Source organism: Grammomys surdaster, unplaced genomic scaffold (genome assembly GCF_004785775.1).
Source record: "Grammomys surdaster isolate TR1022 unplaced genomic scaffold, NIH_TR_1.0 206, whole genome shotgun sequence".
Taxonomy (NCBI): Eukaryota; Metazoa; Chordata; class Mammalia; order Rodentia; family Muridae; genus Grammomys; species Grammomys surdaster.
Window position 1 is genome coordinate 4,830,623 of NW_021604651.1, and position 22,689 is coordinate 4,853,311.

Sequence of the window (22,689 nt, forward strand, 5' to 3'; positions counted from 1 at the left end):
GAGAGAGAGAGAGAGAGAGAGAGAGAGAGAGAGAGAGAGAAGACCAGAATATAAGACTTTTAGTTTCAGCAACTCAAACCAAAAAGAAAGGTCCCTATCCTGTACCCAGAAGCAAACATCTGCCCAGCCTGGACTCCTTTTCATAGGCCAGCACAGGTCCTGGGAGGGACTATGTCTGCAGAAATAGAACTCAGAAGACCCTCACAGGCTCTTGGATCTTCCCTTCCCATCACCTCTGTAAGTGACAAAGATACTGATATTGGAAACACTTCTTGGCTACAAATCTCAATTACTGTCTGCTTCTAATTCTTTTGGGCTGTCTTGGACTGAATAGGGTTAATATTGAGCTAAAGAGGAAAGAAGTTCAGCCAGCATGAATGAAACACTCCAAGGAAGAGTCACAAGATGGCCTTTCACAAAGAGCTGTCCACTGAAATGCAAGCCAGCTAGTGAAGTCACTCTGAGTACAGGGTGCGGTGGCTGGGCATTGGCACCCATCACACCCTCTAGCATTTCCATTGAATCAGCTCTGGGTGACGTGAGGTGGAGAAGTTGTTCTGTTCCCAGTAGGTTTCCTGGGACTGAATTCATTTCTCCTCTGGCTCCCAACTCAGAGAACATAGCAGGAAGGACAGAGAAGAGACAGTGTTAGCCTCAGGCAAGATTAGTCTGGAGGCCTCCGAGCCACCAGTTAGGAAAGTGGCCATGAGCTCCATGAGCAGGATAGACCAAGGTAAGTCGTGGTGTCGGTGGCTCTGCATACTTTCTCAAACTTACATCACCTGAGCCCCATGGAGGTCCCGGCTTCAGGCAGATGCCATCATGGTTGTCTCTTGTTTACTTGTGAGCACCCTGACTTCGGGGAGGCTAATTAATTGGCATGCTCAGAGCCACACTGAAGGTAAGAGGGAGATCAGGGACTCAAATTCAAGGACTCAACTTCCTGATTTAGAGCTGTTTGATCTCTCCTACAGTAACTCCCTAAGCATAATTAAAGGAGCAGTGTAGATATGGGTCCCTGATCTCCAGAAATGGATAGCCCACAGCAAACACACAGCTGTTGGCATGTATAAAATGTATAAAATGTATAAAATGGAGCTGTTGTGGTGGATATAGCTAGGTTGGTAGAAATCTTGCCTAGCATACGTAAAGCCCTGGGTTTCATTCCCCTGTGCCACAGAGAGCAGAAGTAATGATATGTGCTTGTAATCCCAGCACTGTTGGGAGATGGAGGTAGGGGAATCAGGAGTTCAAGGACATCCTCAGCTACAAACAAGTCTGAGGCCAGCCTGGGCTACATGAGATCCTGTCTCTACAATGAAAACAGCTGCTTCATATTGCCAGTGTGTGTACAGTTGCCAGCAAATTCTATCTGTTGTTGGTCCATCTCCACTTTCCATCAGGTTCTCTGAGAGACCCCCCCCCTTCTGTCTCTTAGGCAACCACCCTTTGTACTGCAGCCTTGATCATGCTCCACCTTTCCTCAGACTTGGTGTCCTTTGGTTTTTCTCCCCTACTCCTTATCTTTCAGATTTAGTATGTCTCCTTCCTTGAAACTGGAATTTTCTATGTAAACCAATCAAGTAGGCTTGGCTTCTTCTTTCTTCTCTATTCTCACAATCCTCTACTCTGACTGGGATTCTAAAGCCCAGGATGAAGTTGAACTAAGGCAGTATTTGCCCTAATGGGGAGGGCACAGAGAGAAGCTACTCATGGGCAGTGTCAGAGGGACAGGTCCTCCTGCAGGAGTTACATTCAGTTTCATTTCCCCTGTGTCACAGAGTTAATATCAGCCAAAAGTCTGTGTATTTATACAAGAAACTGGGCCATGACAACTCGTTCTGAGTTTCTGAGCACCTGTGTTCTTTGAAGCAGTATGCACTAGGAGTAGCCTAAGTTTCCGTCAGTGATGGGTGGACAAAGGAGTGTCAGGCATGCACAGAGAGAGAGACATGGTGTGTATATATCCTATTATACTAAACAGGGAATCCTTCCATTTGCAACCATGTGGATGAACCTGGGAGACATTGCTTTAAATGAGATAAGGAACACAGAAGAACAGTTAGTGTGTGAACTTAAAAGTTCACAGAAACAGAGATAAAACATGGTGTTCTCCGGGGCTTCAGGGTCTCCACAGCAAGGCAGGCCTGACAGGATGCTAGGGAATTGTGGGTCATCTGTGAGTTCTATTACTCCTAAGTCCCCTGTGTCATTGGAAGTTTCTGGCCTGGCTGGGAACCTAAGCTGCTGGCTACTTAAGCTTTTGTTTCCCACTTGTCAGACTTGCCTGTGGCCAGTGATGCCTATGGCAGGTCAGTGGAGGCATTGGAAAGAATTTTGAGGTCGTCCCAGGCTGTCCATTCTAAACCACCAGTTGTCCTGTCCAAGCAAGAAGCCTAAGGCTTGTGGTTTTCTTGTCTTAATGGCTACATGTCATGTAGGGAACAGGAAAGGAGTGTAGACAGGAGGCACAGCCTAGATCTTCCTTCCTGCTGCTTTCTCCCGGATGCACGATCTCTCTGTCAGGTCGGTTCTGCAGGAAACCGAATCTGACCGGCAGGACTGGGTTGACTCCTTGCATCCAGTCACAAAACCACTATATCTCTGGCATAAATGCTCTTTTGAGAGCAGGATAGTTATGGGGCTGGGAGACGATGCTTCATCAGTGAAGTCTTTGCCATACAAACATGAGGACCAGAGTTTGGATCTCCAGCACTCACATGAAAATCTGGGTGTGGTGGCATGAGTCCTCAATCCTAGCACTGAGAAGGAAGAGACAGAAGGAGCCCTGCAGCTCAGTGGCCAGCTAGTTGGGCCAAATCATTAACTTCAGGTTGAGTGAGTCTCAAAACATAAAGTAGAGACAGATAGAGGAAGACACTCAACATCACCATCTAGCCTCCACATTTGTGTACACATAGGCTTGTGCACCCTCACACAATCCCATACACAGATATACACCACCAGCATCACTCAAACAGTAGTTAAAAATCTGTGTAAATACACAGTTAAAAGGAATGCATCCCTTCAGCTTGTGCAGATACTTAAAAATGTCATTTTCCTTTTCAACTAACAGAAACCGAAGGTACAGGCTTTGCAGTATGCCACTGCTATTGCTTGTTGTAATTAAGACCTCTTCTGGTTCCCACTGGCCCTCCACATGGACACCCTGGAAGCTGTGGCTTATTTACCCCTGCCTGCTCACAGACAACAGTCTTACAGACAATTAGCTTTATATACAGCTTAACCACCATTGTCACTGCCACCATTAGCGATGTCTTAGGCTCAGGTTCATATGTAGGACTGTGAATGGCTTGGCCAGACCAGACTAGTATCTGAAAATGAACTAGAGCTCTTGCAATTTAAAAGGACAGGCAGTGTTCACAGACTGTCCTCACCGCCCCACCCCCCAACCTCCCGGGGGGAGGGGGGTTGTCAGGCTTAGAAGCACTTTTATTCAGCTGTGTTTTGTCCTGTTTTGTTTTGTTTTGTTTGCATGAGGTGATAATTTTCTTTTCTGACCTGGGGTGTAATGGGGAAGCAGGAGGGTAGCCAACACACTGGGTTTAGAGAATCCTTTGGGAATTAAAGTATTGAGCCAGAGAGTGAGAAAGAATCCGGAGGCCCTTGTTGGTTGCTCTGGCTGATAGTACCTTGAAAAAAAATTAAAGCCAGCAAAAGGGGACTGCTAATCTCAGGTATCTCTTTCAGTTTCCCTTTCTTTCTTTCTTTCTTTCTTTCTTTCTTTCTTTCTTTCTTTCTTTCTTTCTTTCTGGTTCTGAGGAGTCAGGTGAGGTGAGGAGAAGGTGACAGACAGACAGATTTCTATCCCCCCTGTGTGTTCTGTCAGCACTTAAGATCTAAGGGAAATGGGGAGGGCAGTTGTAGAGGCAAAGAAAGATTAACATGCAGAAAAGAAGGTAACCGGGTGGCATGAAAGGGAAACACTTTCAGTAGTTCCACGGAGGGCTCAGGAGGAAGGAGGAGCAGAGAAACAATCAGGATGACATGCCCGGTCTGCACAGAGTGGGACAGGGATATTCAAGGTCAATGTTCTTGTTGGACCTAAATAAAATAGGGACACCAGAGAAGTTAACTTTCTCCCTGTTTGAACTGGCTGGTAGTAAATCTTCCACCAAGTGTGCTTGAATCAAGCCTTGTCTGTAGCAAACACAAAAGGCAAGAAGCACATCCCCCTCTTCCCCATCACTTCCTCTATCTCATACCTCCTGCTTCTTCAGACTGAAGACTTCCATGCTACTTGAAACATCCTACAGTAGCTTTACAGGACCAGCTACCCAGTAGACCCAGGCTGGGGCTCTGACATGGGCTGAGTTATGTCCCCAAATAGACATGCAAACATCCTGATCCCCAATACCTCAGGATATGACTGTATTTAGAATAAGGGCACCTAGCGCAGAATAGTTATGTAAAAATGAGGCCAGACCATGGTAGAGTCGTCAGTCCCTCATCATTGTAGAAGGAGGGAACTCTCAAGACAGACATGCGTGTCGGAAGAAGGTAACACCAAGTTAGAGTTCAGCTTCCACTACCTAATAAGCTGGAAAACCTAGACCCCTCCCAACTCCCTCCCAAGAGAGCATGACCCTACCGTGACTTCACTTGGACTTGAACTTGTAGCTTAGATATGTACAGAGGAAGGACATTTTTGTTCTTTAAGATGCCTGGCCTGGGGTACATTGTTACAGTTGCCCTAGGAAATTCAGTACCTTTAAGGACCCAATGAACTATTTGATTTCAAATCATAAGAAAAAGTGACTCTTATAATGAAATTCAGACCCTGTTATATTTGAATAAACAGGCAATCATCAATGACATGTGTGTGTTCATATGTGTGTATGTGTGTATGTTTGAAGACTAGAAACCAACCTCAGCTCTCATTCATTCCTCTAGCGCTGCCCGCTTTGTTTTCTGAGAGACATGGTCTCTCACTGGCCTGGAGTTCATGAAGTAGGGTAGGCTGGCTGGTCAGTGAACCCCAGGAAGCCCTTTCTTCAACTCCCTAGTCCTGGGGCTCCCAGCAGGCACCACAATGGCCAGCTTTGCTCCATGAGTTCTAGAGACTGCAGTCAGGTCCTCTTGCTTGTACAACAAGCATTTTGCTGGCCGAGCCATCTCTACAGTCTCTACAAATGCAGTCAGAGAGAGTTTTTATAAAGGAGTAAGAGACTTGTGAAGAGACTCCCCAGTGTCCCCACCGCTAATCCATGGTGCATCCCTGAAGCACTGAATTAATTCAGAAAAACAGGAGGTCTTGGAGGCTGTGGTTAAGGAGAGAATCAGCCTGGGCTTCTAAAGAATAGTAAAGCGACCTTCCCCTGGCCTGGCTGACTCCCATCCTTCCTACTGATGAGTTGTTCTGCATTTGGTTTCTGTAAAGGGGCAGACCCAGAACAGCTCCATGTGACCTTTGCATAATGCTCTAATCTTTTTCTTTTAGTTATAATTTTTTAAATTATTTCATTGAGTGATTGGTGACAAGTATCACAGAGTATGTGTGGAGGTCTGAGGACAACTTTCAGGCAGCAGTTTTCTCCTTCCACCCTGGTGGTCCAGGGGATTGAACTCATGTCGTCAAGCTTAGCAGCAAGTGCCTTTACCTCCTGAGCCATTTCAATGACCCTGATGCTCTGATCTTGCTAAAGCACAGGATCCATCATGGCCTGTTTCTCCCTCGAGGAACTGCCTGCTTCCCTGAAATGAAAAGGTAGAGCTTGAAACTAGGTCTGTGTTCCCTCACCCGGCTCCCAGTAGGACTTTCTCCTCAGCCATCACCCCACTTCACTTTCAAAGACTGTATGACTTATTTACGACCCAATCCTGTAGAAATAATATGCGCTCCACTTGCACTTGTAACCATTATACTACTACTCAGTGAAAACCCATCAAAATGGACCTGCTACAATCCTTACAGAAGACAGCAGATTCACTAATTAGAACTTGACTTTGTGTTGTGCTAAATCAGCTAACCCAAGCCCCATGAGCCCCTTGCCCTTAGACAAAACAAGCTGACAAGCCATACAAAACCAGGAGGTCCAGGTCAAATTCACCAATGACTAAATCACTATCGAGATCCAGATCTATTACAGGGGCTGGTTACAAACAGATCCCGAACTTCTGGAATCAGTAGGTGGAGGAGGGGCATTCCCATCTCTGCTGGGCCAGGGGCTGTCCTCTGAGGATCTTGCTCTGGATCTTGCCTCTGAATTGGTCTTCATTGCTGGTGCTGGAAAGACAATACTATCCTGCAGTTTTTAACAGATGGTAAGCAGAAGAGGGACCCCAGAAGTTACAGAGCCAGAGAAGACACCGGCACCACTGCCGAAGGCCTCTTCAGTCTGTTTATAAGAACATTCAAGAATAAGGACAACAGGGTTGACGGAGGTGACCAATTTTTGTATCGCTCACCAAACACATCCCCCTACAAACTGAGCGTGATGCAAAGCTTCGGGGAGGTGGCCCTGCAAGAGTTTAGGTTTCAAAGTGCACTGACATGAGACATTTCAGACAGGCTGCAGGGATGGGGTCCAAAATGACTCCAAAGGAGGAGGACCAACTAATAAAGGTGTGGCCGAATTTCTGTCGCCTGCCTTGACTCCTCACTACTGGACATCTTCATGCCTGCCCTGGGCAAGGGGGAAGAATGCCGAAATGGTTTACCCAATAGAGCTGATACAAGGATGAAAATGCATCCTCAAATCACTATATTACATCATACACAGGGCCAAAAATCCAATCTCAAACAGCCTGAAGTCCTTATTCATAAGAGCCTGTCCTTACAACCTGAACAGCACCTCCCCCAGACTCAGACCCTCCTGGGATCTGCCCCAGCTCTAGCTGAGTCCTTACATAAAGGGCAAGCAAGATAATAAAGAGGGGTGGACAGCTGTGCTGAGATAGGTACCACTCTTTCAGGGAGTGTGTGGATAGTTACGACCTCCTGTGTTTAAAATTGAGGATGAAGGATGAACTTGGGCTTGACTGCTAAGTCACACTGTATCCCTCTAATGGTGGATGATTCTTGCTGAATAAAACTTGGCTATTTTCCAGGACTTTATCCCCAGAACACTGCTGCTTGGACCTATTAGGTTCCATGGGTTCAACCATGATTGTGTTTTTTACCAAAACCACCTTGTGACATTTTACCCACCCAAGCCAAGTTCTTCTGTGGTTTCTTCTACCACATTGAGCTATGTGTTGCGCTCAATAGACATAAACATTTTGGCCCCAAAGCACTGTTTATCATGTCTCTTCTGGATGTGGCAGTGTTATTCTAAATCACTAAGTATTTTTGTTGCTTAGGTTTTGCTTTTCTTTCTCTCTCCTCGACTTAAGATGCTTAGCATCTTTCTAAAGATGGCAGGCTCTCCATGGTGCCACTGGTTTTGTTTTAATTAAATAGCATTCATTTTTGTCCTGAGTAGCAAATTGGGTGAGGGGAGTGGGTACCAGTTTCACGTGCTTTCCCAGGGCACAGATTAGAATGATGCCTGCTACAGATTTAATAATACCTGCTGGTCCTGCTCTTTTTAAAAGAGCTGCAAAAATAGTGTTTGACAATATTATATAAAATCAACCTTTTACAAAGTGAGCTATGTTTAGTTAGGGGTCAGAGGACGCTTTGTTCAGAATGTCTTGTCACAGATGTCTTTTATCACAAGCAACAAATCTTTCTGTGTTGGTGAGCATCTCTGAGGCAGATGCCCTGTGACCCAGGGTGGAGGTTTAGCCTTTGTTCTGTGATATATTTGCCTTCTCTCCAGTTGCAGGCTCGGTGACTCAGCATCTTTCTTGCCTCTGAAGAGATGTGAGGGGCTGTTGTTTTTCTCTCTGATGCTTTCCACCGCAGAGCTCTGCTTTTGTAAACTGTCTTAGCCCTGCATGGATAAGGTGCCCACCTTAAATAACACCATTAAATAACTCCCTTTTATACCCAACTGTGCTGCCTGTGGTTTTCTGCATGTTGGGTCTGTGTGTTCACAGCAGAGGATATGAAACAATAATGGTGGAGTGAAAACAAACATTTGACTGATGTGTTGGAAAATGCAAAGATCCTTCTTAGTTCACTATTGGTAGAAGTGTCACAGAGGTCTCTAATCTCATCTGTCACTTCAAAGAAACGACACATTTACCAGGACATTATAGGTAGTACTGAATGGTCTTTAGGAAGAGTCGACTGAGCCCATCTGCAGTGTGTTACTAAGGCATGGAAATATTTCTCAGATATGGAAATCTTTTTTTCTTGAAGTGTTTGAAAATGGAGATGGTGATGTTCAGTACAAGGTGCAGTTGGGATCCAATGAACCCCAGCAATAGAAATGTACTATCTATGCCTCTCCTGTAAGCACAGACTAACATTCACCCCTCAGACGGAAATCCTTGTCTCTGTGCTGTTCGGAAATGCAGGCAACCTCCAGTTCCCCAAGCTGCCAACATTCATGTATAAAACTAGAATGTTCTGGCTTGCTTAAGAAAAGAGTACTCTCCAGCTGTTTCTTTAGAGGAATTCCAGATGTGGTCACTGGCCAGTGTTTAGGGAAATAATTCTCAACCTTTATCAGAGATCGAAATCACTAAGAAAACTAGTTCAAACACAAATTGATAGGCCCCACTCCTAGATCTCTGATTCACTGGGACTGACCAGGGACCCAAGTTTGAGTTTCTAGAAAGTTCCCCAGGTAGTACTGAAGCTGGTGGTTTGAAGATCACTTTTGTAGAAACTTCCTTTAGGTGCCATGGTGAGTAGACTATAGCTTGAAGTTAAGTGAAAACTCAGGCTAAGCACCAGAGTGATTCATCCCAGGGATGTGTATTGAAGGATCAACAAACCTGCTCCTTCTCCATCCCATGCTCTTTCTTCTCCTTATCATCTACTTCTCCTTTTCCTCTTCTCCCCACCCCATCCCTCCCTCTCAACTACGTGTAGGTAACTGAGTACATACAAGTTAGAGCGGTCAGCTTCCTAGCCACTGGGAATACTGAGTTAGATGCCCGTGCCTCAAAAATCCCTAAAGAGATGCAGCTCATACGTGTTTCTGTAACCCTCCTTTCTGTCTGCCCTTTGTGGGCAGATGGGATTCAAACACACTTACATACCCTTAATTTTTTTTTCTTTTATATATTTGTAAATGTAGGCATATTTCAGCTGAATTTACATTCTAGAAGGTTCTATGAGGTATCTGCGTACCTCTGCTTTCAGGTGTTCCTTTTTTTCCCTCATTACTACTTATTCTTTGGGAACACCCTCTGTAAAGCCCCAATGCTGGCAACATTACTATTTTCATTTTAGTTAAAGTCTAAAGAGCTCTGAGATGTGTTATTTTCTTCAAATCTCACAGTAGGACTGCTCACTCTAACGTGTTTTAGTGGCCACATAGGTGCCCTACTTGCCACGGGGACTCACCCATATACTAACCATTCCCAGAGTATCTAGGATTAGCTGTTGTTCCTTCACTTTCCTCTCTGTCTCCCAATACAGTCCCTTGTTTATGTTTGCCACCATTGGAAGTCTCAGAAATGCAAAGAAATCACCCCAAAAGCAAGGTGGGGGAGACCAAAAGGACTTTGCAGGCGACTTTGACTAATACATTTCCTTATTTAGCTCTATTTCAAAGTTTAGGGAGCTCATAAGAAGCATAATTGAGTCTCCTGCTTATAAAAGTCCTGAGCCACAATTCCTCCAGAGGAACAGGATAATACCATCTAGGCAATAAAGGGGCCAGCAGAGGAGCAGGTGTGAGCTTATTTGCCACACAGTCCCCAGGGCCTCGTGTTTATGAGACTGTCCCTTTAGACAAAGGAAATTTCTATCAAATGCAGGCCATTTTTGTTTAAAACAGTGGGAGTGCAGAGGGAGAGGGTCTGCTTCTCTGGGAATTGATGAGAAGGTACGTTTTTGATAGTGTGTGCCTATTCACACTGGCAGTACACACATATGTGCACAGGTGAGCATGCACACTAGTCTGTGTGTGTGTGGGAGGTGTAGATGTGTATCAGTATTCATGTGTAACGTGCATAAGAATGGAGGAGGAGTAATGATATGTGGGCTTAACTGTAAGGAGAGGGAGAGAGAGAGAGAGAGAGAGAGAGAGAGAGAGAGAGAGAGAGAGAGCGAGCGCAGAAATGTATGCTAAGACAAGCGGCATGAGCTCACTCTCAGCCTTCTTCTGAAAGTTAAACCTAGCTGAATAAATGAGGTTAAGTCAGTGTGTGTGTGTGTGTGTGTGTGTGTGTGTGTGTGTGTGGTGTGGTGTGTGTGTGTGGTGTGGGCACAGTATTATGATATGGGTGGTGTGTGTGTATTGTGTTATATGTGTTATATGTGTGTTATGTGTGTGTGTTATGTGTGTGTGGTGTGGGCACAGTGTTATGATATGGGTGGTGTGTGTGTGTTATGTGTGTGTGTGTGTTATATGTGTGTGTGTGTTATGTGTGTGTGTGGTATGGGCACAGTATTATGATATGTGTTATGTGTGTTTGTGTGTGTTATGTGTGTGTGTGTGTGTGTGGTGTGGTATATTCATGCTTATGCATGTTTTTGTTTTTTTGATTTTTCTAAGGAGGATAACTTTAACATTAAAAATCTACTAAGCTTCCTGAACCAAGCTAGTAGGTTCTCTAGTGAGCAAAAGATCCAGGAGGCTGGCCACTTGCTGAGAATTGCCACAGGAGGAATAATTGTGGCCTTCCCCACTGGTCCATCACTCTGCCATCTCTTAGGAACTTGAAAGGTTCTGGCTCACCCTCACCTACCCTCTACCTTGCCAGGTTATATAAACTAACATCTTAAAAACTCACATCCTTTTCCTGTTGGACTCTATCTTCTTTGATATTTGCTTCATTTTAAAACTTAATGTTGCAGACTGGGAGTGGTAGCTCATACTAACGACCCTAGCACTTAGGAAGCTGAGGATAGCCTGGGCCACATTGTGAATATCGAGGGCCTGTCTGGGATTCTGTGTATCAAACCCTGTCCCCCTCCCCCCAAAAAAAAGGCAAACTCCACAAACAAGTCGGCATGTTATACTTATTTCAATTCTTTGATAGAATTAAGTTTGTGGGCATATACACAGAAGCTATATTATCTGAAGGAAATGTCTGACAGCCACACTCTACTAAATATTAAGATTCCTATATAGAGAATATTGCTAGAGATTTTCTGTTTCATGGTCCGGTTACTTAGATCTAGATCATGTGACACATGCTGGATGTTCTCTCTGACTCTGGGAAAACAAAGCCTTTACCTGCTCAGAGTTTCTAGCCTGGTGCGGAAGACTCCTACCTAGTGCAATGGCTTAGAGAGACCGCCCTTTTTCCCTGGGTTGTGGCCTCCTCTGCAGACACTTGGCTGAAAAAGAACCCAGACAGCAACTTTAGGTTTATGCAATTCAAACTGACTTGTGAAATTCAAACTCGTGGTTGGTAATAATGGTGTTGGTGACTCCCAAGTCCAAATGACAAGCTGGATACCACCAACTACAGTCATTTGGTGGTGGCTGCTGGGAGTGCTGAGTGCTAGAGAAATCTGAGGTTGAGTCTTGGTTCAATGGGAAAGAGTCCCGCAGCTGATAAGTGATTTCTACCCTAAGCAGAGGGTGCGTGTGCTTACTCTACTCTGCCTCCATTTCAGTCTGCGGAAGGAAGCCAACTTCCTAAGGAAAAAAAGACAGAAAAACAAAAAAATAGTTAGATGGAGCTCACTCAGTACAATGTTTGCCTAACATACAACAAACTGTGAATTTGATCCTCTGCACCACAGAGAGGCATGGTGATGCCACATTCAGTTAATCCCAGAACTCTGGAAGTGGAGACAGGAGGGTCTGAAGTTCAAGATTATCCTCGGCTACTCAAGGAGCTGAGGTCAGTCCAGGATACAAAACAAAAGATCCTTTTTATTCACCTGAAGTTAGAATTTGCTCTCAGCTGTTGGTCATTTCTGGGCAGGTAATTCTTCCTCAAACCTAGGATCCTGGCTTCTTTTCTTCTGTGGTCTTCCCTTAGTGTAGTTCCTCTGATGGTGTCTGAGAGGCCTCTCCCATCAGGAACACTCAATATGCTCAGCTCAAACCATCCTTTCTGGGAAAGGAAGTATCCAACAAAGCTGTTGCTCATTCCTAGAATATCTGTTTGAAGGAGAATACCTACACGATAGAATGAGCTTCTACTGTTGAAATTGGAGCCTTTTCTTGTCAACTGCTCAAGTGTCCATGTTCTCCATTCCTAAGCAACCCTGGGTTTCTTCACTTGCTGGAGTCTCAATATGTCTCACATTTTTAGCAAGAAATATCTGGGCATGGTTGTTTTACATGGCTGCAATTCCCATTAGCCAAAGGGCACAGGAACATGAACTCAATGCTTGCCTGGGTTATAGTGATTTCAAGATCACTAGCTCTTAAGACTGGACAACTTAAGATTTTTATGATGACAGAAAAATTTCTTCTAAGTTCATCAGCTAAAAAGTAACACAGAGAGACTATATAGAATATTGCCAAAGAAAAACACAAGTGAATGTATGCAGGTATACAAATTGAAGAAGATATTTGAAACATTTAAAGTAGCCTAGAAGTTTAATTTAAAAGTTTATCTTGCAAGAGACAAGAGAGAGGTGATCCAGGAGAAATAAAAGAGACTTCTGGTTTTTGTTATACGTACTATAGATATCTTTTAAATTATTGACAGCTAGCATGTATTGCATTTAATAATTTAAGGGTAGAATAGTTTGCATAAATTAGAAGATAACCACAAAATAGTTCAGTCCTTAAAAGGTTAAAATCACTGGACCATATTAAAATTTTCAGAGGCAAATGGCATTTTAAAATTTTATTTCATGTGTATGTTTGCCTACGTGTATGTAAGTGTACTGCATGTATGCAGTACCCAAGGAGACCAGAAGAGGATGTTGGATCTCCTGGAACTGGAATTACAGGCCATTGTGATCTACCACATGGGTGCTGGAACTGCATCCTGGTTCTCTAGAAGAGCAACAAGTGCTCTTAACCACTGAGTCATCTCTCCAGACCCGAGAACAACATTTCTTAAGCCAGAGGTTCCAGCTGCTAACAGACACCTCCATGAATACTGCATGTACTCAAGACATGTATCACCTTCCACAGCAGAGGAAGACCGTCTAGCACCTTCTACTTCAGGCCCATTCCATGTCAACTCATGAAACTAGGGGCTATGGAAAGTACTTCTTTCTGGTCTTATTATATGTATAATATGATACATAAATATATAATTTATATGCTAAATGTAAACATAATATATAATAAATATAAAGGTCATACAGTAACCACTCTGATTCAGTGTGGCTTTTACTGCTGTTTCTTGATGTCACAAGAAGAGAGGAAATCTAGTCATTTTTATTTAAATGTTGAAACTAAATCTAGTGTTAGCATCTGGTCTTAAAGAAGACAGATAAGAAGTTGAGAATCCTATCCCTGGGCCTATACTCAGTAGAGAAGGGTGCTTGCTACCAAGCCTGGTGACCTGAGTCCAATCCTTGGGACTTACATGGTAGAAGGAGAGAACTAATTCCTGTTAAGTTGTTCTCTGACCTCCAGGTGTGCACGGCAGCATGTAGACACATACACTTTCACAGATACCTCCACTCACATGCACATACCCCCACACAAACAACATATACACATGATTAAAATAATAAAATAAATATTAGAGCATGTAAAAGATGCCTTTGTTTACTCCTTGGTGCTTTGTACTATACATTACAGGCTCACAGCATTGCCAGGCTACCACTGTTGAATTTTACCATGAAGAAGGTAGAGGCTCAGTATCTCAATGAGTTTGCCCACCTTTACTGTAGGAAGTGGCCATTGGACTCCCCCACTCTCAGACTCCTGACTCCAGCTTCTTTGATTAAAGGTTCATCCCCAGCAGACATCACTAAAGTGTACATGGATGGAGGATAAAGCCTTTACAGATACCACCATGCCTCTTCAGTAGCAATGACAGGTACTCCAATGACTTAGTGTTGTGATGGGTCAGAAATATCAACTGATCTAGTGTATGGGGTGGGAAAATCTGAGAGTAAGCCAGAAGTAAAGATCCACACCTCACAGCAGAAGTGGAAGGTAGAGTCAGATCCTGCTTCCTTTCTTTCTACTGGTTTCTAGTTCCTGCCCTGGTGACCAACATTAACCTAGAGGGAAAGTCCCAAGCCAAGAGAGCTGTCTGCAACCTACCCAGGGGGCTAGCAAAGTACTGGCCCTGGTCACATGCTGCCACTCAAGGAGAGACCTTAGGGAACAACTTTCTCATTCTGTGAAGTTTTTTGAAGTCTACTCCTCTGTTACAGACTTGCAGAGTGATTATACATCATGGTCAGTGTATGTGTTTCTTAAGGACAGGGTCTGGTTTAGCTTCCTCTTTAGGACGTGAACAATGAATAGTGCTTTACATATTGGTAATGTCAATGAATACAAGAGTTACTGCAGATTTTTAGTGTTCTCTTAGCAAATTAAGTTATAAATACATCGTGTGTCTATATTTTAGCAGTGGTATTTTAAAGTGTGGAGATGAACCAACATCCTGTGTTTGTGTGTATTAGTGATATATAACGTTTTGTTCAAATGAATAGATTTACTATCTAATAGAGCAGTAAAGGTCCTACTATGTATTGCTTGGTCCAAGGTGGGTGGGCACACTGCCAATCCTTAACTCATGTTACTGAATGAAACAGCATATTTGTCTCTGGATTACAGATTCTGGTTTAAAAGTAAAACAGAAAAAGAAGCATCTTTCTATCTTGCTATGTTCTCCATAAAAAAAAATAATAATCACCCAGATGGGGCATAGAAATGAGGTCTGGGTTCCAATAGCAAGCAAGAGAAAATGGAAACATTCCTTTGGCATTTGCTCTTTTGATACAGAGGAAAACCACTGGCTGGGTGCTCAGCTAACCTTCGCTCCCCCATCTCCAAGTGAAGTAGGAGAAGGGGCCACTGTGAACCGGCTGTCCTTTCAAAGAAATTGTAGAGAAGGGGTAACCCCAGGTCTAAGAGTACAGGCTTGTGGGACAGATGTCCCCCCCCAGGGCACACCCACCTTGAATGTCACCAGTGACCTGTGCCTCTCCTAGAGTTTCACTTGGCAGGCAGGAACCCCATTGAGACTATCTCCCCGGGGGATCTCATGGGATCAGAGATGCGGCTTCTTTTTCTTACAGGTGGGATAAGAGTAACAGCAGGTTCATGTGAGGACGGGGATGGATTGTTTTCACTCTCAGACCATTGAAAAAGAAAGAAGGAAAAGTCACCAACAGTCTGTCCCAGCCCCTTCTCAGTACTCACTGGTTCCCCATGGCTTTGCTTTTATGTTTTCTCCCAAGCTAGGTCCTGGACACCTGGATCAATTACTGTCTGCATCCTCTAGTTGATTTGTTTTGTGCCTGAAGTTTTCTAGTTGACAGTTGAGAAGCTTGGGTTCAGGCAGGCTCAGCTATCCACAAGAGGAATGTGGGGCTCTTATTTTGAACGGATGTGAACATAGTTGACTGCATCTGGGCTTTCTGTGGGGTTTGCTCAAAGGCATCCTTCTCCAAAGTTGCTAAGGAAAGGCTGAAGCTGCAGAGGGAAGTGATCATGAGGCAGAGAGGTTGGTGGAGGTGCATGCTCTCCCTGCCAAGGGAGCAATGAAGTTAAAACAGGCAGGCAAGTGCTCTGTGGCAGAGCCTTGGTGTTAGCAGAGGGCAGCCCCGTTTGTCTTTGTGCCAGTGGGCGATAGAGTGATCTCCAGGCTGGTTGGCAAAGGAACCTCGGGCCAACCTGTGAGAGCTGCTGTTTGTGAGTTTGCGATCAAATCGATTGCGAATATGGAAGTTATTACTGCTCAGAAAAAGCACTTTACATCAGGGTTAATTATAAGGAGGTTCTGTGGTATAATTAGTGTTCTTTCTATGGAGGATTAAGGGGCTCTCCTAAATGGCCTTTTTGATTGCCTTCTTCCCTTTTTTAATTTCCTCCTTGTCCTTTTTGATTATCTACCCCACGACCCTCAGGGCTCCTCAATGTAATACAATTAAAATAACATTTTTGTGTTAGAGGGTTTTATTTTATGAGCTATTAACCCCCTGCTTGCCCAAAGACTGCTTTCATCTCCCTGAATACCAGAGGCTCCCCTCCCCCCAGTCACAGTAGGGCATCCACAGCCCCAAGGGAGACACCTGCAGAAGAATATTCAGGCTGGGCCCTGTCCTAAGCAAGACTGAGGGCCTGTCTAGGCCTGGGCTTTGAAGAGATGATGGGCTGCTGACTCTCTGGCAGGAATGAAGGATAATCCAGTCCTCCTCCCTCAGCCAACTTTCCTCTCAGTGGAAGACTGAGCAGTATGAACTTGCCCCATTCTATTCTAAGACGGGGCAGATTGCCCTGTAGCACAGTAGGTGCTTAAAACTAGTCACAGTGACCCTGCTTGGGAGCATTTACTCTCCTCTTTCTTACAGCCCCAAGAGAGACAGAAACATGAACATCCACCTTTCCCTTCTACTTGGGGCTGCACCCTTTTGTGTATTAGCCTTCTGGTCCCACCTCTCACTTTAGGCCCTTCTGAGCCTAAATGGGAAGGGCAGTCCTTCTGGCCAAAGCATGTGCCTAAGACTAGGAGTGAAGGGCTTATAGGAATAGGTCAGCAGGTAAGAGCACTTACTACAAAAGCACGGAGACCTGAGTTTGAATACCCAGCAACTATGCAACAGTCATGTGTTGTCACTTGTGCCTGCACACCCAGAGCTGTGAAGGGTGGAGTCAGGAGAATCTCTAGAACCCCTGACCAGCCTGTCAAACCAAAAAGGTTTGATCTCCAGGTTATCCTAGAGAATATGTCTGAAGAGAGTAGGCCAAGAGTGATAGAGCCAGATACTCGGTGACCTCCTCAGGCCTGGGTATGCACTCCTTCAGGAATCTGCACGTGTGTGTATGTGTGTTTGTGTGTGTGTGCACACATCATGTATCATATGCAAATACCACATAGACACATTTTTTTTTTTGGAAAGAGGACAGCAATCAAAAGAATGAAGTAATTCTTAGAAGCCATATAGAGAAAGAAAGAGAATTTGGGAAGCCACAGTTCAGTCCCACTATCTGCTAACCATGTGAGCCTGGCTGGGTTACATGAATCCCTGGAGCCTCATGATAGTTGCAGGTCAAAGAAAGGGTGATTAAGTTAGTATATGAGGGTTGTCATGATGATTAAATAAAATCAAGTGCATGAACATTTAGCCTGCATTATAATATTGGAAATATAACCTTCTCCCCCCCAACACATACACACACACACACACATACACATACACACACACACACACACACATACACGTTTAAAAAAATCCATAAATCAGCATGAGGAGCAGGATCTTTGTCTCTGTCCATCTCTGAGAAGGTCTTAAGCATAGTGCTTATGAGAAAGCAATGCAGTCGTTTAACCACACCAATTTTTATTAACTACCCCCCACGACTCATGCATGTTCCAGCCACTGACACCTTGAAAGGGAGAAGGTCACAGTATGTGTGTGCTTCAGAGATGTATTCTAGCATGGAGTTGACCTATGAGGTCGGGGAGGAGCTGCAGAGAAGATGGGACCAGTATGTAAGAAGGACTGGTATGAAGTTGGATAGGTATATAATATTACGATAATAAAGAAGCATGTTAAACATTAAGGAAAGCCTTCTAAGCAGGACTACCGAAAGCAGTGGATCCTAGTTCATCCATCCACAGACCCACAGCATGGCAGATGCTACGCAGACCACGCAGTACATCCACTATCAAAGTGTATGGCTTCTAGATCTGTCCTTCCTACCTTACTAGCAGGCTATGCTCACTCTCAGAGTTTCATTTCCCTTCAGAACAGTAGGGAGAAGATTTGTACTGATCTCCAAAAATATATTTTGAGTTATAAATAAGAGGGCGCTTGACTGGTGCCTTCAGTGAAACTTCCTTCTGGAAATAGAAGTTAGCACCTTTGTTTCTTATGACCTATCTAGGTAACTGTATGCACTCCATAAGAGCCAAACCCATTTATTTCTCAAGTGACAAACGCGGGTGCCTTGTAATACAGAGTCACAAGAGTTAAAGCTCAATGCCTAAATCAAGGTAGAAAGACAATAAAAGCAGGCAAAATAAAATGAAAGGAGGGGTAAGGAAATGACATACTGTCAGATTAGCACATTTGCTATGCCTTGAGAAAATTAACACCTTTAAGTAGTCAAAGACAACGTCAAAGCCCAAGTCACTTTTAGCTAGGCTCTGGTCGGACTCCCTGAATTTACTACAAACCTTTTTCCTTGCAGGCCAACAGCTTGCCTTAGTCCTTCATGTAGCATCTAAGCCCTGAGAGTGAGGTCCTGCATATAATACGCACTGGATAAATGCTTCTGGAATTTTTTTTTAAAGAAATGGATGCATGCATGTAAGGCAGTGCGAGTACTTGGTGTCAGAGAGTTCTGCATCCTGATATCTGTGAATTTGACCCATGGCTGTTTGGTTGTAGGAATATTTCATTTATTTTATTTTTTAATTTTATAAACTTATTATTTAAGAAAAACACTTGCAAATAAATAAGAACTGAGCACCAAAATTAACCAGACCCAAAGCCTACGCAATAATAAACCTCTATACAGTTAGTAGGCATTTGGAGCAGAAACGGTGAAGTTTCATATTAAATTTTACACTTTCGGTGTTGAATACACTTTGTGTATTTAGCCACCATCAAAAGTAAAATGTCCATGACAGAGTAAGAACTAGAAAGACAACAAGCTTTGTGTCCTCTTGCATACCCGTGGTCACATTATATAAGGAAGATTATTTATTTGAGGAGGCATGAAAATGCGTCCAGCTAGTCTGACTTCTTCCTTCCTTCCTTCCTTCCTTCCTTCCTTCCTTCCTTCCTTTCTTTCTTTCTTTCTTTCTTTCTTTCTTTCTTTCTTTCTTTTTCTCTTTTGTATTTTCTCCACTTTTCCTCAACCTTCAAGCTAACCTGACTGAGAAAACTTGGTAAGAAATTGGAATTTGCACATGAACTTTCAAGGAAAAGGGCCACTGTGCATGTGTGTGCCTGATATGAGGTGAACTGACAGACTGATACCCTTGTCAGATCTCAATCAACTTTATGGGGGCAAATGATCCTTCCCTTTCTCTGTTTGCAGTGCACTTTCAACCCCTCTGTCCCTCTAGAGCCTAGAGTATAACCCTGAGCTGAAATGCTGTTGCTAAGACAAACTTCTGTTAAGTCATTGGTTCGTGCCTAATCGGTAAGCTTTTTACAACATCTAGTCTTAATATTATCTGCTTTGGCTCCCTTCCTTTGGTAAGAAGCTTTGTGCCTTAAGAAGACATCAATGTATTAATTATATTATTATCATTGAAAAAGGTGAGCTTCAAGTATCTACAGGCCGCTGCAGGTCTCCACGGGCTGCTGGGTAACCCAGAGGGCTCAGAGACTTTTGTTCATTTTGTTCCTTCTTTACTGAAATTGTTGAGAAGTTAAAGTCAATGTGAAACTCACATCAAGGGCTACCTGCTTTCCTTGTCCCCTGACCACCTCACTGGGAAATAATGATTGTGAGACCGACGGGAGTGAGAAAGAAGGCTGAGTGGAAATGTTCATCAGAGACACAAGGGCCACATGGACTGAGGGTGTGGCCCTCATTTCCAGCATTCTTTCTGGATGACCACAGGACAGATCTGGCCAGCGATGACCAGAGTCCATCATTGTTTGAGGGGTCTGGCATGTGGCACAGGCACTAGCTCACAGAGAGGCTAGTCTAAGGCAGTGAGCAAGCCAGGGATGAGTCAGTACAGATAGAAATGGACAGAACCTCAGGTGCTCATCAGGAGGTGACAGCCAGCAGCGAGGGAGCTTGTACATAAATGTTAGTGACGTGCCCTACTGACAACACACATACGTTAGCTTGAATTTTAGAACTCAGTAAATGGTACCTAGCAAGCTAAGAGGGAAGAGAGACTAGAGCCAAAAAGAGAAGGTCAATAATAAACACTGGTCTCTCGAGGGGGTATTGTTAATTTGATGAGTCTTCAGTAAGAGAGGGGAACTGGGATTATTTAGACTTCTGCAGCTAGGCAAACCTATGACAGATGACTGGAGAGGTCAGTGAGCATAGGCAAGCACTGACTGTGCCTTGTGTGTGTTGCCATAAGACGAATCACTAGGGATGGTCCTCAAAGAGGGAGCAAGCCCTTCTTGTAGAGATAGCCCTTCAAAGAAATCAATTTTTGTGCAGATTGAAAAGGGGGTTGCCTTTTAATAAACAATCCTGTTCTCTGATTTCTCTGTTTTAGAAAAGCTTCATATTTGTTTCCTGTATCTGGCTTATTTTAAATAACCCATAAACGGAAAGTTTAACTATAATTTTTAGCAGTTATTTTTATTCCTGCCAGTTTACTAGTACTTAAGAGATAGCTATTTAAGATTCCTGGGAGAGAGCTCAGTGGATAAAGCACTTGCTCTGCAAGCATGAAGACTTGAATTTGGATCCCCAGAACTCAAATAAAAAATCTGGGTATGGAAACACATGGTTTGTAACCTGGATCCTGGAAGAGGGGTGCAGGAGGGACAGCTCCCTGGAAAGCTCCCTGGCTAGCCAGTCTAGGGAAACAGTATGGTCCCTGTTCAAAGAGAGATAGACACTGTATCAAAGGATGAAGTAGAGAGATGGAAGGCTTCACCCAGGGTCAACCTCTGGCTACCCATTCACACGCATAGGTGGAGCCATCCCCCACACCCCTTCCCACCACACATAAAGGAAATTGACTACCAACCAAGTTCTTTGAGAGTAAAGTGCCTGCCTTGCCTTCACTGGGTCACATCATGCTATGATTGGTACATTGTGGTACTCTATGAATCTGTCCTGTACAAATATCTAAGTGTCTACCAAAAGGATCTATGTAGATACTGGTTGCAAGCAAGAACATGAATACGTAGCACAATCTCCCTCCTCAGAGAGGAGCCAGGCTGTTGAATTTGAATTTCCTCTTATCTGGTTGTGACTCAGAGCATGCACTGGCACACATGTTTACCCAGTATTTTAGAACATATATAAGATAGCAAAACTGTAGTTTGATCATTCCCAACTTTCAGTTAATTTGGCCTGTCTTCTCCTCCCCCTGGGCAATTAGTTCAGCTTTAATGATGTCATTCTTTTTTTTTCTGGCGAGGCTGATTTCTCTCTAAAACCAGTCAAACAACCCATGGCATCTGCTTCTCCTTCAGCTTGACTCATTGTGTGACCTTCACAACGAAGGCCCAGTTACCTCGTGAGAGGTGGCTCTGACTGTATTGATTGCAGTAGAGGTTTCTGGGCTTTTTGGTTTGTTTGATGGATGGTGTACGCCACAGAGAGACCAGCCTTTAGGGAGACCCTCAAGTGTGGGGGTGGGAGGAAGGAAGATCATGAGGATCATAAAGTTGTCCCAGTTAAACTGAAAACTGGGGGTTTTGATCTGAAAACACTTGCAAGCCCCTAGACGAATTATATAGCTGATTCAGACACAAAGACAGCCATCACAGTCATACTCACAAACTCTGGGAAATTACAGACATTGGTTATTAGTCATTCTTACAGGCAATCGAGAGTATTGTTGAAAAAAAATTCAAACTGGATGCTATGAGTGAAGACCTGTGCTTTCCTGGACCAGATAATAATATTGCCAGAATCAATATGAGAAATTAATAAGAGTCCTTGCTCTGTTCAGCCAAGCTTGTGCCATTTCTGTCAAGTTCAGTCTGGATGCAGGTGTTCTCAAGTTCGTAGGATACCATGATAGAATCCCAAGACTGTCACTAACTTAATCATAAATGTAGAGTCCCTAAGTGGGTGGGGAGGTGGCAAGCACAGGAACAGAGCAGCTATCAAGGAGGATTAGGTTCGCCATTGATAGAAGATGATGGGGTGTGGCTTGGTCATTAGAGTGTTTGCCTACCATGCAGGAGCTCTGGGTTCAATCCCCAACACTGTGTCACACAGTGACACAAGCCTATAGTTCCAGCCCTTGGGGCAGAAAGATAATAAGTTCAAGGCCATCCTCAGCTGTGGTGTGAGTTTGAGATCATTCTGGACTACATGAGACATTGTCAAAAAAAAAAAAAAAAAGATGACAGTCCCTCTTCCTTGCCAGCTTGGAATAACCTAGGAGACACAGCTATGGATATGTCTATGAGTGTGTTTCCCCAGAGATTAACAGAAGACTCACCCTAAAAATGGGTGGCACCATCCTATGGACTGTGGTCCCAGGCTGAATAATACAGGCAGAAGGAGAAAACACCATTCTTCTCTTTCCTTCCAGACACCCAGTGCAGTATGCCCACCAAACACACACTGCACTGCCGTGCTGCCCAACAGGACTGGCCATGCACCCTGCACCTCCCTGCCTTACGTTGCTATGCCACGCATTTTGTCACAGCAATGAGACAAATAACTAATGTCCTTAGGAGAAGCACAAGGACGGAAGAGGACCCATGGCCCCAGCTGTCCTGCCTGCAGCCCATGTGCTCAGACATCCAGGAGGGGGCGGGGCGGGGCAGGGTCTATAAAACCTTCTGTGGTGTGAGAGGTTGTTCTTCTGTCATGGAAGAACCATTTGGGGTTTATAGTCACATGCAAAAATAAGAAAGCTACATTTGAGGCCACTGGTTTCTGC